This window comes from Chrysochloris asiatica, unplaced genomic scaffold (assembly GCF_000296735.1).
Source record: "Chrysochloris asiatica unplaced genomic scaffold, ChrAsi1.0 scaffold00006, whole genome shotgun sequence".
In the NCBI taxonomy this organism is placed as follows: Eukaryota; Metazoa; Chordata; class Mammalia; order Afrosoricida; family Chrysochloridae; genus Chrysochloris; species Chrysochloris asiatica.
Genome location: NW_006408524.1, coordinates 39,780,751 through 39,797,517, shown reverse-complemented (window position 1 = coordinate 39,797,517; position 16,767 = coordinate 39,780,751). Strand labels below are relative to the sequence as shown.

The window sequence follows — 16,767 nt, the reverse complement described above, 5'->3', positions numbered from 1 at the left end:
AGAAGAATGTCCACACCTTTATCTCAGCGGTTCTGCCAGGCGTCTGTGGCCGCTCTGATCCTTCCCACACGTGGTCTCACCCAAGATGGCAGCTCCTGGAGCAGCTGAGTGTCCCGGACTAGAAAGCAATACATTTCTTGCTTCTGCCACAAATTCCCCAGCTGTGAGCCTTCCAACCTTCTAAGTATTCCTTTATATGTGGTTCAGAGTTCTGGGACCAGCCCCTGAGCCTGCTTGGTTGGATATTCTGTGTTGTTGTTGGCGGAGCTCTCTGCTATACGTCCACCCGATCCGCCATCTTGTTTGTTCTCCTATTAGAGTTTTATATATTAAAAATCCTACTATGTGCTAACAAATAGAAAGAAATAACTCAAAAGAAACCATACTTGGTGTAATAAAATGGCAAGTAAGTAATAATTATTGAACTCTAAAAATAAAAGTTAAGAGGCATGGTTAGAATTTAAACCACACAGATTACAAGACGTAAAAAAATGTTTTTGGTCTGTAGCAATGCTGCCGAATTCTTGCTACTTAATTTCCAGTTCACTAAATGGTAGCGTAGTGGTTACAAGTAGTGCTGCTAAGCTCAAGGTCAGTAGTTTGAAACTACCAGCTGTTCCATGGGAGAAAGATGAGGCTTTCTGTGCCCATAAAAATTTATAGCCTCAGAAATCCTATAAAGAGTTTCTATGAGTCGAAGCTGACTCCATGGCACATAACCAACCAAATTTTAAAATGGACTCCTGGTGCGGCACTGTAAGATAAGTAAAGGACTGCTAACCACAAGGTAGGTCATTCAAACCCACCAGTCACTTCTTGGAAATGCTACACAGGGTCATTATGAGTCTGAACTGACTCATAGCTTTTAGCAAAAACAACTGTAAAATGTTACAAATTTCATTCATAGCACTCTTTCATAGGTACAAGGAGAAATTAAGCTTTATCATTTTATTGGTCAAAATTTCCTATATAAAAATACCAAATATCCACTTAGTATACAAAATACAATCATACTGATTGGTAAATTAAGACATGCAAAATGGAAAGAGAAAGCAAAATGAATGAATGCACAAAATTCTACCTCCTTTAATCACATCTTTTGAAACTGATTGAGCCAAAACTTCTGGAGGGTTAGAGTATCCAGCAGGTATACACAGTAGACTGACAGGTTATCAGGATCCCAGAGAAAGGCCTCATCCACAACATTTTATTGAGTGAAGTAAACTGGATGAAGTCACCTTGAGTGTAAATTCACTATGAATTGCATAACTGGAAAAAGTTATTAAAGAAGTGCACTCCATTTTCCTTTGCATCACTGACCAAAATGTAGGTTTGCCTGTTAGGTTTGTAAGATAGGCAAACCTAACAGGCAACCAACGTTTTTGATAGTAAGTATAAGAGGTAAGGTTGTGAAAGTAAATAGAGAAAATGTGCATGGAAGCATACTAGAAGTACTGAGAACATACTAGAACTAGAACTTTGTTCTCGGTTAGAAAATTACCTAACTTGATGGCAATTTCTCTTATTGTTTACTCATAACTTGACCTGCATTAACCTCAATTTAACAGCTGGAAAGAAAAGTCCAGAGTTTCCCCACCACCTTTCTTCCACTCACACACACACTCACACATCAATTTACGGTACATATGTACACACACAAGTAATAATAATTACTTTCATTCGATTTATTCTAAAGAGAATAATTAAACCAGCATCCATTGAACTGATTGTATGTTGTTGTTGTTGTTAGGTGCTGTCAAGCTGGTTCCAACTCCTAGTGGCCCTATAGAGGGTTTCCGAGGAATGGCTGGTGAGTTTGAATCCCCAACCTTATGGCCCAGTGTTTATCCTGTAGTGCCACACAGGACTTGTTGTTGCTGTTGTTAGGTGCCAACGAGTTGGCACTGACTCATAGCAACCCTATGCACAGCAGAACGAAACACTGCCCGATCCTGGGCCAACCTCACTACTGTTGCCACGCTTGAGTCCATTGATGCTGACACTTGGCCAATCCATCTCGTTGAGGGTCTTCCTCTTTTTCTCTGACCCTCCACCTTACCAAGCATGATATCCTTCTCCAGAGACTGGTCCATCCTGACAATATGTAAACAACATTTTTATCAACAGAGAAAAGATTGAAGTTGTCAAGGACTTCATTTTTCTTGGATCAACTATCAACACTCTTGGAAGTAGCAATCAAGAAATCAAATGATGTATTGCATTAGGCAAATCTGCTGCACAAGACCTTTTTAAAGTGTTGCAGAGCAAAGATGTCAGCTTGAGGACTAAGGTGCGTCTGACCCAAGCCATGGTATTTTCAATAACGTCATATGGATGCGAAAGCTGGCCAGTGAATAGGGAAGATCTTAGAAGAATTGATGCCTTTGAGTTGTGGTGTTGGAGGAGAATATTGAAAGTGCCATGGGCTGCCAAAAGAACCAATAGATCTGTTTTGAAAGAAGTGCAGCCAGAGTGCTCCTTGGAGGCCAAGATGGCCAAACTTCATATCTCATACTTCAGACACAGGACTAGACACAGACAATTAAAGGGAAAAACAAAACAAAACAAAACTGGAAAGAATCTCCTCCTTCAAAAAGTTTATTTAGGTATTTTTTTTCAATATACTGGTCACAGTATTGCTTTTACCTAACTGTGTTAAAAAGTACATTAACTTTTTGACAAGAAAAACTATAGCAAAATTTGAGTTAAGCCTTTGTGTCATGTAGAGAGATGGAGGCCCTACAGGAGGGAAGAAAATAGTAGTTAACACATTATGCAAGCAAAGGGCACAGTCAGTAAATACAAAACTAGTTTTGTTTACTTGAAGGATACAGAAATGCTACAGAAATTACAATTTGAATGCTAGGTTGAAGGACTACTATGACCATTTCAGCTGAAGAAAAAAATATCAGAAGTTGTGCTCAATTAATTTTAGTTCTAATACTGGATTAATCTATTTAGTGTGAGATTATAAAAATCACACTCAGGGTAGTTCAGTAGAGTGCTCTTCAACTCATGGCAACCCCATGAGTATTAGAGTATAACTGTACTTCCACAAGGCTGTCTGGTGAGTTTTCAGAAGTAGATCACCAGGCTTCACTTTCGACAAACCTCTGGGTGGACTTAAACATCCAACCTTCATTTAACAGTTGAGCACATTAACTGTAACACTCAGAGAATCCTTCTTTTCTTACAAGTCATCCAATTTGTAGTATTTTGTTATGGTGGCTTTAGGAAATTACTACAGAAAGCTAAAGCCCCATGAGCCACCTTTGAATAGTGGAGAACAAGAACTAGCAAATAAATTCCTTTAATCTCCTAACTGTGAAAGGCTGCTAGAGATGGCTTTTCAAGATTCTTGGATGATGTACTGGGAGACCAAGCAACTGGCTTGTCAAGAAGCTGTGAACAGATCAGTAATGAACTTTGCACTGATTGTCTCTCTCCTTCATGGCTTGGCTTTCCTCAATCCTGCTTCCTTTGGGATTGCACTTGTCCCAAAAATGTCAGAACAAAGAAGATTTTGACTCAGGCTGTATTTCTGAGAGTAGTGAGGCTAAGGAGAGGGGAATCTGTCTTATTCCAGGGGCCAGGGGAGGCTTTCCAAAGGGAAGTACTTATGTATGGAGGTTATTGGTACATGTACTTATTGGAAATGGGTATCAGGAAGTTGGGAGGTGGAGGAGGAAATATTTGTCTGTGTGATGCCCTGGAAAGGCCTGGACCATGATGTTTCTGAAGACATTGTTCTTTACAAAAAAGTCAGTAGGAAAAACAATGGTTAACACTGTATGCCAAGTACTGATATAAACATTTTACAGGTAGTGTAGTGGATACGAATTGGACTGTGAACCTCAGGGTCAGCAGTTCGAAACTACCAGCTGCTCCATGGGAGAAAGATGAGGCTTTCTGCTCCCATAAAGATTTACAGCCTCAGAAACCCTGTATAGGGTTGCTATGAGTCAGAACCCACTCCACAACACATAACAACAACACTTCTAAGTTTCACAATGCTCTAAATCAGACACCATTAGATGTCCCATTTTATAGCTGAGGACAACATGGAAAACGTTAAGTAGCTTGCTAAAGTGGTATGTTATTTTTGTTAAGTGTCATCAACTTGGTTCCAAAACATAATGACCCTGTATAGGGCTTCCGAGAACAGCTGGTAAGTTTGAACCACTGACCTTGCAGTTCAAACCAGCCTTATAGTTGAGTTCTTATCCTACAGTGCCATACCAGGTCTAAATAGTATAATTTAAGGCCAAAGACTCAAGAGCTAATTGGCTTAAATTTGAATCCCTGCTCTGTTACTTATGAGCTGTCACTGTGAGCTTTCTGTAATTCAGTTTCTTCATCTGTTAAATAGGATTACTACTATTACATACTTCATATTATTTTCACAAGATTGTTGTTGTTGTTGTTGTTATGTGCTCAATTAGTAACCACTACGCTACCAGAGCTCCTTTTAACAAGATTAAATAAGCTAGTATCTGTAAAACATCTCATTCAGTTCTTGATACCTTAACAATAAGTTTGATAAATAAAGGATAAAGTCACACAGAAGCAAAAGTCTGAGTTCCATGCATTATAGGCACTATACTGTATAGGCCAAAATAAGGCCAGTGGTAGACTGTGGAATAGATTATCAATTACTCATATGCAATTTCAGGCTGAAGCTGAAGAAAATGAAAATAAGTCCTTGAGAGCTACAATATGATCTTGAATATATCCCATCTGAATTTAGAGATCATCTAAAGAACAGATTTAATGCATTAGATACAAAAGACAGAAGACCAGAAGAGTTGTGGGATGACATTAACAACATCGTACAGGAAGAAGGAAAAAGTCATTAAGAAACAAAAAAGAAGGAAAATACCAAAATGGATGTCAGAACAGACTCTGAAACTTGTTCTCCAGCATAGCGATGCTAAAGCAAAATGGAAGAAATGAGGAGGTACATGAGCAGAACAGAAAATTGCAAAGGTCACCTCAAAAAGACAACATGATATATTATAATGAAATGTGTAAAGACCTGGAGTTAGAAAACCAAAAGAGAAGAACACACTCATCATTTCGCAAGCTGAGTGAACTGATGAAAAACATGTAAGCCTCAACTTGTAATATTGAAGGATTCTCTGGGCAAATTATTGAGTGATGAAGAAAGCATCAACAGAAAATAGAAGGAATACACAGAATCATTATACGAAAAAGAAATGGCTGATGTTCAACTATTTCAAGAGGTAGCCTATGATCAAGAGCCAATGATCCTGAAGGTGGAAGCCAAAGGTGCAATGAAGGCATTGGCAAAGAGCATGGCTCCAGGAATCAATGGAATACCAATTGAAAACTTTCAACAAACTGATGTGACATTGGAGGCACTTATTCATCTATGCCAAGAAATTTGGAAGAAAACTACCTGGCCAACTGACTGGAAAAGATCCATATTTGTACCCATTCCAAAGAGAGGTGACCTAACAAAATGACAAAATCATTGACCAATATCATGGATATCCCATGGGATATTACTAAAGGTAATACAAAAATGGCTGCAAGCATACATTGACAGAGAACTTCCAGAGGTTCAAGCCAGATTCAGAAGAGGACGTGGAATGAAGGGTATCATTGCTGGTGTCAGATGGAGCTTGGCTGAAAGAGAATAGCAGAAAGATGTTTACATGTGCTTTATTGAATTATGGTGGTAGAGGAGACTATATAAAGTACCATGGACTGCCCAGAGAACAAAAAAATCTGTGTTGGAAGAAGTATAGCCAGAGTGCTCCTTGGAAACCAGTCACTGGAGAAGGATATCATATGTGGTAAAGTGGAAGGTAGGAGAAGAAGAGGAAGACCCCAATGAGATGGATTGTCACAGTGGCAACAATGATAGGTGTAGGTGTAGTAATGATTGTGAAGTTGGCCCAGGACCAGGCAGTGTTTTGTCTGCTGTGCTTAGGGTTGCTATGAGTGGGTACAGACTCGATGGCATCTAACCAATAAAGACAACAATAATACTGTACATTTTGTATATTTGTATAGTTTGGGAGTCCTGGTGTGGCACTGTGGAATAAAGCACTGAACTTTAATATTAGAGTATGAACCACAAAGTCAGCGATTCAAACTAACTAAACTCTCCTTGGAAACTCTATATAGGGTCACTATGAGTCAGAACTGACTCAACAGCAGTTAACAACAACGTTACATATTATATACAGAGTACTGGTGTAGCACTGCAAGTTAATGTGCTAGACGGCTAGGACAGTTTGAACTACAAGGTCAGTGGTTCAAGCTCATCAGCTACTCCTTGGAAACTGTATATAGGCTCACTATGAGTCAGAACTTACTGGACAATTGCACTTAACTACAACAACAACATATTGAATATTCGAGTCCTGGTGTAGTGCTGTATACAATGGACTGCTAACTATGATGTTGGCGGTTCAAGCTCACCACCCACTCCTCAGAAACTCTATACAGGGTTGCTATGAGGTGGAACTTACCGGACTGTACTTAGCAACAACAACATGCTGTACATGAATTAATATGGAAGTACAAAAAACATTAGGAAGTGAATAGAAGAGAAGACAGTCATTAGTAAATGACTGAAGTACAGTTTGCGGGTATAGAACAGTATTAGCAGCAGAAATGTGATCAATTTTAAGCATTGTTGAAACAATAGCCTAAAATATGGATAATATCATTTTGCAACATGGCTAGATTTAAAATATATATAACAAAAGGTAGAAGAATGTAAATCCTATTAAAAGTAATAGTCTCGGGCGATTCTATATGGAAAGCTTCAGCCAGACAACAATGAGAAGTTGTATTCCTTCATGTCTAATAGATGTGTTAAATTTACTATGGCTTCCCTGACTTTACATAGACATGTGGAACATATTCAGTAACAAAAGGGTACATTTAGAGAATGTTAAAACCCTAAAGCAAGAGTATCCCATTGTTGGGAAAACTTGGACAGACACACTAGTCTTACTTCATGTGAAAAGAAGGTCAGAATGGTTCTGATGATATAGTTACATTATTTTTCCTTGTTTGAACACAGGTTTCTCTTAATTAAGCTTTTTAAAATTAAAACAAGAATATTATAAGAATAACTTAATAGTGTTCTTCATTTTTTGAGAAACAGAATCAAAAGCATTTTAAATATATACAAAAAGAGTAAAACTTCACAGCAGTGTATGGAAATTTAATAATAGCAGAATTCCTGAAGCTATTTACACCCCAATGCTGTCTATAATGGCTCTTCCAGGCAAATAGAAAATCCAGAAATTTACACAAGGTTTTGCACCATATTAAATAACAGGTATCTGTATTTTGTGGATATGATTTCTGAGGCACTTGTGGGATTTTTAAAACAAATCTATATTTTTAAAATCATTGTCTTATTTATAATTTTGCAATTTTAAGGTAATATAATTGAAGGTGAAGACATTCAATTCTTTTAGAAGAATGATTTTAGTGTTCCTGCTTTAGGAAGATAAGAATCCCATATTATCCACATAGTACAGTCCTGAGATATTAGCTGAAGGGTTTGTTCTACCCCTGACCCTGCAAGCTCCCCCGCCCCATCCTTCAATGCAAACTTAACTTCCCCTTTGACCTCAGCAGACCTGATAGTCTGTTTCTCATTTGCAACTCTTCCTTCCCTAATTTAACAAGACTTTCTAACAGCTCTGCTCACAAAAATCCCACTCATCCTTCCTGACTGACAAAGTGGACAATTCATTATGCTTCTGGGATAACCCTTCAAGAAGACACTGAAGCTAGGTGCTGACTTAGTAACTAATCCAAAAGAGTGATGGCAAAAATACTGTTATATCTGTTACATCCATTGTAATATTCTTACAAGCAACACTATGCAAGGATTGCTTTTATTTTTTTTTTCATTTTTTTCCCTACACGATGACAGTACCAGACATTGATGCTAAAGCAACTTTGTCAAAAGATCATTTCTATAGAATTCAAAAAATGTTATATTAATATTTAAAGGCAAATTTATTCATGTTTTAAATTTCCTATGCTAATATTTTCAGCACAGGAGGTGGCTCTACATTGTAAGTATGGAACTACTAACCACAAGAAAAGTGATTTACCCAACCAGTCACTCCACAGGAAAACGATGAGGCTTCCTGCTCCTGTGAAGATGGACAGCCTTGGAAACACTATATAGGGTTGTTATGAATCAGAACCAACTTAATGGCACTTAACAAGAACATTTTTACCACATAAAAATGTTATTATATTAATTGTATAATTATATATATATATATATATATATAATAAGTATAGATATGCATGTTATATATATGTGTGTGTGTATGCTGTAGGATAATACATTGGACTACAAGCAAGGTTGGTTTGAACTACAAGGTCAGCAGTTCAAACTCACCAACCACTCCTTGGAAACCCTATACAGGGTCACTATGAGTCAGAATATGAGTCAGAACTGACTCAATGGCACTCAGTTGCACTTAACAAAGACAACAACAACATCATGTATGAATTTGCTGTACATTTGATCAAAAAGTACGTAGGTAATACCTCATCAGTGTTAATATGAACTGTGTGAAAAGCCTCAGTAAAAGGTTCCTTTCATTAATCCGAACTGTGTGAAAAGCCTCAATAAAAGGTTCCTTTCATTAATCCATATTTATTTTATGTCAGGAATAATATCATAACAATTATTCAGTAAATTCAGAACTCTGTGTATCACAGGCTGATTTCTTCTGATCTTCTTTTACATTTGTGTTACGTAAACTCAGAAAATACTGAGGGAGTAAAGGTTTTACTTGGAGATTTATATGGAGTTTTTTCCCCATGTTAAATGGCAAGTATATAATAACTTAGGTTGCTTGATAAACTACACAGTATACAATTGCAATGTCCTAAGCTTAAGTCTCATAAATGGTATATAGCTGTTCTCTATACCGGGGCTCATTGCTTTTGCTTCTATAGAAAACAAAGACTAAAACACCACCACTCATGGGATCCTAAGCCAAGACATGCAGTTTCTTGACATGTCTAGGCAGAGAGCAGGTTAACAGATTCAGGAGTTTCAGCGTTGTCCTGTGGAGGATGCTGAACGCAGATACAGTGATTGTTATGATATTAATGGGCAAGGGACATAATCATAAGATAAAAGTAGTCATATACCTGAGGGTTGCACAATAGACTATCCAAGTCAGTGATGATCTGATAGGATTGCTGTCTACAACATTAATAAGCTGGGACACAGGCACCAAAAGATGAGTGAGTTTCATAGGACTATTGTTCCTGCAAAAAATCTAGACCATGATGTCCAGAAGACCAGGACACCTTAGTAGTAGAATTAGCAAAAAAGTGAAGGTAGTTTTCAGAGAAAATTACCCATGGCCCAGATACCCAGCCCACAAGCTCTTAACAAACAGAATTTGTTTTGTTTGAATAGGGAAAGGGAAGATTTAGAGACACATTTTAGGAGAGACAAAGAATCTTCATTGGGGGAAAAACGTAAACTTTGAAAATTTGATATTTATACCAAAGTGTTCAAATTAAGCAAAAGTACTATTAACACTAAAGGAGATTGAGTTATGCTTTATTTAGCATAATTAAGTACATTACACTTAATTGATGGAAAGGTCAGCTCTTTTAATTAATTGCTTTTGCACACAACACATTTTTTTACTATCTCTTTTTATGAAGGCACCCTAAAGAGACTTAGACAAGTCTATTACTTACAGAACTTGGAGTTCTGGTGTGGCACTGGACTGCAAAGTCAGTGTGAACTGCGAGGTCAGTGTTTGAAGCTCACCAGCCACTCCTCAGAAACCCTATACAGGGCTGCTAGGCGTCAGAATCGACTTGACGGCACTTAACGACAATGGCAGAGTAAGTGTAACGAATAAATGAGATCATGTGATGTTCTTCAAAGAGGTTCTTAGAGATAAAGTTGTTCAATAGGTAAAGGACTACAATGACTGGTGTGGCATGGAATTGTCTGACTCATAGTCACCCTGCATAGCGTTCTGAGGAGGTAAATCTTTACAGGAGAAGAAAGTCTCATCTTTCTCCCATGGTGTAATGACTAGCAGTTTTGACCTACTGACTTTAAGGTGAGCGCCCAACTAGTGACCACCATGCAGCTCCTTACAATGAATGAGCAATTTAAGTTTAAGAGAAGCCTATATTCTAAATACATTTTAAGTGAGACTTTTATTAAATTCTGACAACTGTATTAAGAAATCTGATGGTAAGTCAAAAAGTATTCCTAGTAGGGTTCCAGTTCATCTGTGTACAGGTCTAGTCCAAACACAGTATGTTTAAACATGTCTGCATGGCTGCAGACACGTTCTCTAAGTAATATACTTATCTAAGTCTCTTTAGAGTGCTTTCATAAAAAAAGATACTAAAAAAAGTGGTGGGTGCAAAAATCAGCTAATTCTAAGAGCTGATCTTTCCATCAATCTTTTTATCAAGATCAAAGCTAATGACGACAATTTTGTGGGTCACATCATAACTGGGGATAAGTCTTGGATTTATTAATTAATACAATCCAGAAACGACGGTCCAATCAAAGCAGTGGCCTATGATGATCTACTGAGCCAGTTAAATTCAAAGCGGATAGCTCAGAAGATGATGGCAACTGTGCTTTGGGACTCCTCGAAGGAGACGGTATGACTGCAGAAGCTTATTAGGAAGATGTATTCAGATTTTTGAAAACTGCGTTTGTGTGGGAAAAGCCAGGAAAGTTTTGCCAAGGTTTTTTTGTTTTTGTTTTTGTTTTTTCCTTAGGTCACTGCATCTGCTCATTCATCTAAGGCTGTCCTACCAGCTATTCACAGGGAAACCTTACCTTACCCACATCTGATGTGGCACTGGACTCCAATAAAAAGTTATTAACACTTCAGCAAACATGAAAGCAGTCCTGTTGTGGCATTGTGGGTTAATACATTGGACTGCAAAGTCACCGGTTCAAGCTCACCAGCTGCTCCTTGAAAGCCCTATATAGGGTCACTATGGGTTGCAAACGACTCAATGGCATTCAGTAACAACAACATCTTACACGTCCTACAACTCTGATCTTTCCCCTTCAGACTTCTTTCCATTAAAAAAAACCATGATTTGAGTCCTTTAAGGATGCCAAGACTGTCATCTTGACATGGTGTAAATTGAAGAAGTGAATATGCTAAAAGCTGAAAAACGTAATATATTAGTTAATAAAGATAATTTGCTGTAACTCTTAGGGATGTCTTTTCTACCAGATATAAATCAATTGTATCTCTTCCAGATCAATTAGTTTGCATTGAGATGAACTGAAATCATCTGCAATGTTTACAAATTTAAATCATTTTTATTGTCATCAGCTTTCTACAAGTTAAGTTGATTCTTTGCTATTACTAAGTACCATCCAGTCAGGTTCCACTCAGAGGGACCCTGCATAGGGTTTCTGAGGAGCAGCTGGTGGGTTTGAACTGCTGACCTTCCAGTTAGCAGTCCAATGCTAATCCAACAGCACCATACCAGGACTCCAACTTTACTATTTGTTGTTGTTGTTAAGTGCTGTCAAGTCAGTTCTGACTCTGAGCGATAGGGTTTCTGAGAGTGGCTGGTGAGTTTGAACTGATGCCCTTATAATCCAGTGCTTACCCTACAGTGACACAGCAGGACTCCTAGTCAATAGAAATATAATCAAAGATGCATGCCTAGCACTGTGCTGAAAACATACCCAGTAAGTTCTACTAGTTCCCACGTTTTGAATTATTTTTTATAACAGCTCATTCCAGACACTTTACTGACAATGCACATTATGCCAGTCACTAATAATTTAATGAAAAATGATGATTCTGCATTGAAATAGCTTACAGTTTGTTAACAATTGTTCTACTGTGCGAGAAGAGATGTAGCAGACATGTGATTAGTGCACCTTGAGGTTGTGGAGAGGAATTACCTAAGTCTTTCTCTTGAGCTAGAGAAGGCTTCATTGGCAGAAGGGCACAGTCTCATGAATTCTAATTTGGAGCTAGCCGGGGAGGTCTCAGTGGAGAGAAAACTTTAGAGAAACAGTTGGTAGAAATCCGGCAGGTAACTAGAGATATGATGTTTCCAGTTGCTCAAGGTGCTATTCTACTTCACTGTGCATCACAATGTGAGGGTGACAACTCTGTGTTGTCAAATCTTCCAACTCTGTAAATGGTGACAGGACTCCTGACTGGTGTTTGAAATCTCCCTGTTTATCAATGTGGACTCAAGTGAGAAAGGTCATGTGAGGATAAAGGTTGACTTTCATTTCTCAGACATTCTTGACAAGGGCAAAATAATGGAGGAAACCAAATGTATAGGTGAATTCCTATAGGAAAAACATACTTAGATGTCAAAGAACCAAATAACAAAACCTAACTAAAACACATTTTAAGGATTAGGGTAAGAGATACAGCAAATGATTGATACCAGTCAAAAAGTAGGAAAATTACAAGACAGACATTCAAGAAGAATGATATAGCATGTAAACAGATGAAACAAAAAATGATAAAATAATCATTAGGAAATCTCATTTAACCATCATACAGAGTTTGGGTAGAGTGCTGGAAACAGAAACTGGATGGTAGAGCTTTGAGGAGTAAATGGCAGGGCATCTGAAAGCTAAGGGAGCATGACACTAATAAAGAAAACTGTCAGAAAGCTTTTATTTCCTTCCCATAATTTATTCTTTTTTCATTTTACCTATAAAATGAGATTGTGAATTTTTTTAAACTGTTAGAAATAATAGATTCAACCAGATCCTAAAATTTATAGTTTTAGATATGCATAATTAGAACTTTTGGAGTCCTGGTATGGCACTGTAGGTTAATGCACCACACTGCGAAGCTGTTTGAACTGCAAAGTCAACGGTTCAAGCTAACCAGCTGCTTCTCAGAAACCCTATACAGGGTCACTATGGGTCAGAACTGACTCGACAACACTTAACAACAACAACAATTAGAACTTTGGTAGATTGACTTTTACAAATTAGATATTAATTTGCATATTAAATTACAATAAATAGAGCTTCTTTTCCAGAACTCATGAAATACACAAGGTAAATTATGTATTTAATCACTTAGAGACTTTGTTGCTTTATTTCTTCATTATTATTATTATTATTTTAATATTTGAAAGAAGTACAGATTTACAAAAAATATATATTCTGCCATGAAAACTCCACACCAACATTATACACTTGGAAAAAAATACAAACAGGATATATTACAAATTTATGTAGCATTAACTTAGTTTACACCATGCAATAAAAAAGTACATTTATCAAGATATACAAGCTTTTGTAGGTTCTAAACTTAAGGAAGGGAGTCCTAGTGTGGTGCTGTGGGCTAATGTGCCAGACTACAAAGCCATTTGAACTGCAAGGTTGGTGGTTCAAGCTCACCAGCTGCTCCTCAGAAACCCTATACAGGACCACTATGGGTCAGAACCAACTTGATGGCACTTAACAACAACAACAGCAAACTTAAGGACTGTCGTTTTTTTGTTTTTTTTTTTCCTGCAGACTCCTTAAAACCTGTGGTAATTAAAATTTGTTAACCTTTCTGTGAACCTTAAGGTCAGCAGTTCGAAACTACCAGCCGCTCCGCGGGAGAAAGATGAGGCTTTCTACTCCCGTAAAGATTTACACCCTCGGAAACCCTGTACAGGGTCGCTATGGGTCGGACCCGACTCGACGGCACTTAACAACAACAACAAACCTTTCTACTGAGAGGTAAATTATACACAACAATGGTGAAAACGATTAACAAACCAGTTGTCTTTTATGAATCATTCCAGCTTTGTTGAACAACGGCCGAAACTTTTCTCATATTCTTGTTTGTTTTCCTGATAAAGCTGCACTGCCTGGCTATTGGCTGGACTATTTGGATTTGCTTCATTCAGCAGAGATGGAATTGATGTTAAGATAAAAGATACATCATATGTTGGACTCCATCAGTTTTGAAGGATATTTAAACATATACTATCATCAGCATACACATTTGAATGAAACATCTTAAATAAGAACCTAACAGTTGGTGGTTTATATGGATATTCTTCAGAAAATTCTATTACTAGTTTAAAAGTACCATCTTCAAAGGGTGTTCCTTCTGGTCCACATATAACTGCATTCCACTGAATGATGTTGTTTTTAGATGGTGCACCACTAACACCTATAGATGGGTCTTCTTACAACCACTTAAAATCCTGCATGAGCCTCCTTCTGGCTGGGGTTGACACTCACCATTATTATTTTAAAAAATTATGAATGGTGAGCATATTAGAGTTTTATACGTATATCACAGGAATATAAACATTCCTACTTAAACGGCTATGTTGTTATCAAGTGCCGTCGAGTCAGTTCTCACTCATAACTACACGGTATAAAGTTTCCACAGAGTGGCTTGTGAGTTTGAACAGCCAACCTTCTGGTTCAAATTGACCTTGTGATCCAGTGCTTTACCCTACTGTGCCACACCAGAACTCCTTAAATACCTATAGAACTTGGAACACACAAAGTTTCAGGAAAGATAAATTTTTTTATCCTTCTTCAGAATATCCATAAATATATATATTTATTTTAAATATATCTTTTTCTTTGTGAGTAGTGAATAACTAATACATTTCTTCTTCTCCATGATAGAGAATATATGTTAAAAAAAAAAAAAATCAAACATATCCCCGTTGAGTTGATTTCAACTCATTGGGACCCGTTAGGACAGAGTAGAACTGTATCACGGGGTTTCCAAGGCTGTAATCGTGATGGAAGCAGACTGCCAAATCTTACTTCTATGCAGCATCTTAGCCACTGTGCCACCAGCGCTCTTTTTTCTCTGAATAATACACATATTCACCAGTTTGAAACTAAGCCAATTAAAAAAAAAAAAGACTAGTCAGATCCTTCTGGAATAGTCAGCTGTCTCTAAGCAAAAATTAAGCACTTGTAGAGACACATTTGCGCTCTGTATTTAATGATGTATTGGAACTCCAACACATCAAGAACACAGTTCCCTAGACAGTTAATTTATATCTCTAGAGTAGCATGCACATAAATCAAAATAATACTCAATTGTCATCATTATCTTTTCTGTATTTCTCTCACAATGTTTTGTTCTGATATCACACACTGGGATGATCTCATAGTTCTCCAAGTTGGAAGGAGGATATTAAGTACTATGGCAATTAGTGGATAAAGGTAATATTCTGAAGTACAGATTTTTAAATTTAATGTTTTTTTACTTTAATGTATCTCTAGCCATAAGCTGTGATACACATGGGGGGAAGAAACTTAGTAATTAATTAGTTTATATGGAGCCTCTTATATGCATATTCCATTCTGTATGACTCTAAAGAATGAGATCATTGCCTAGTTCATTCAATTTTCATTAGTAGTGAACAATGCCATTGTGAATCTCAGCCATACTTGCTTGGCATAACATAAAGAAAAATCTGTGTGGGACTCTTGAAAATTGTTTAGTAGCTTTTACTATAAATTTGCATTACTCTAAAATAAAGCAGCATTGTTAACTTTGTGATTAATGAGGTGATGGATGAAGAACATATGACTGTTTCCAGGTTCATTCCAGCATTTTTCTTAACTTCAACCTCAGCCAAAACTGTCAGTACTAATGACAAGATGACCAGATACTGTTTCACCTGTGACTCAGAACCTTGACTGCAATTTTACATTTCCAAAACTTCCACAAGACATAGTTCTTATGTAAAGCCAAGGATTGTCTTTTTCTTTTGCTAAAATCTTAAAACAAATGGGTTAGCAAATCTCCAAGGAGATATAGGAGCACTTCAGTTTGCACTATTAGAAATCTCCAGAGTAGAGACTGATAGGCAGAGTAACTGTGCTATCTGGAGATGAGCACATCAAAACAAAGAATGTTCGATCCTAGTAATAAACATGACTCTAATGGTGAATGATATCATCATTCAAAATGATGGCACCTGCATTTTTTCAAGAAATATTTTTGAAAGATAACACGTATATCAAATTTAGCTGCTTGTCTAAGACTTCATAGTCCTGCAAATTAAGGACTGTGTCTAATCAAATCTCTAAATTTTACAACACTTAACTACTATCCTTGTCAGACATTTTGGGATGGAGGACTGGTTCAGAGAAAACAAATTTATATATTTGTATTTTATATGATTATAACATCATGTACCTCATGTGGACTTACTCATTAATTCCTTATGAGAAATAATTTACAATGTATCTCTAAAGTATTTTCAAAAGTAGAATGAAAATTTGTTACATAACACCTGCTACACTCATGTGTTTATGAATATAATTAGCCAAGTATTTTAACACACTTCTTCATTTGTAAAATGACATATTGAACTTGATATTTGATATATTTTATAGCACACAGAAGCACTCTAGAAACATATTTTAGAACTGGAAGAAACCTTAGATGTCACTTAGTCTAAACACACAATTTTATAGATAAAATGTTAAGTGCTGTTGAGTCTGTTCCAACTCATAGCACACCTGTACAGGTTTTTTGAGGAGTGGCTGGTGGGTTTGAAATGTCAACCTTGCTGTTTAAGCCAAGTTTGGGGTCCAGTGCTTATGCTACGTCTCAAATTGCAAATTATAATGCTGATTTGATTTTAGAAAGATCACACCAGATGAACCCAATATCACAATTGATTTCATAATGTTTATTCTGAAAAATGTTCTATTTTATGCAAGCATATTTCTGAAAATATTTTAATTCTATGATGGCAGTGTTGGTGTGT

General features: G+C 37.0%; 1 protein-coding gene and 1 pseudogene across 1 annotated transcript in view; both read right to left on the bottom strand.

Moving 5' to 3' along the window:
• AGMO (alkylglycerol monooxygenase) overlaps positions 1-16,767 on the bottom strand; it is a 249,011-nt gene that overhangs the window by 135,055 nt on the left and 97,189 nt on the right. The gene's annotated exons all lie outside the window — the stretch shown is intronic.
• On the bottom strand, positions 13,797-14,861 carry LOC102840252 (annotated as a pseudogene).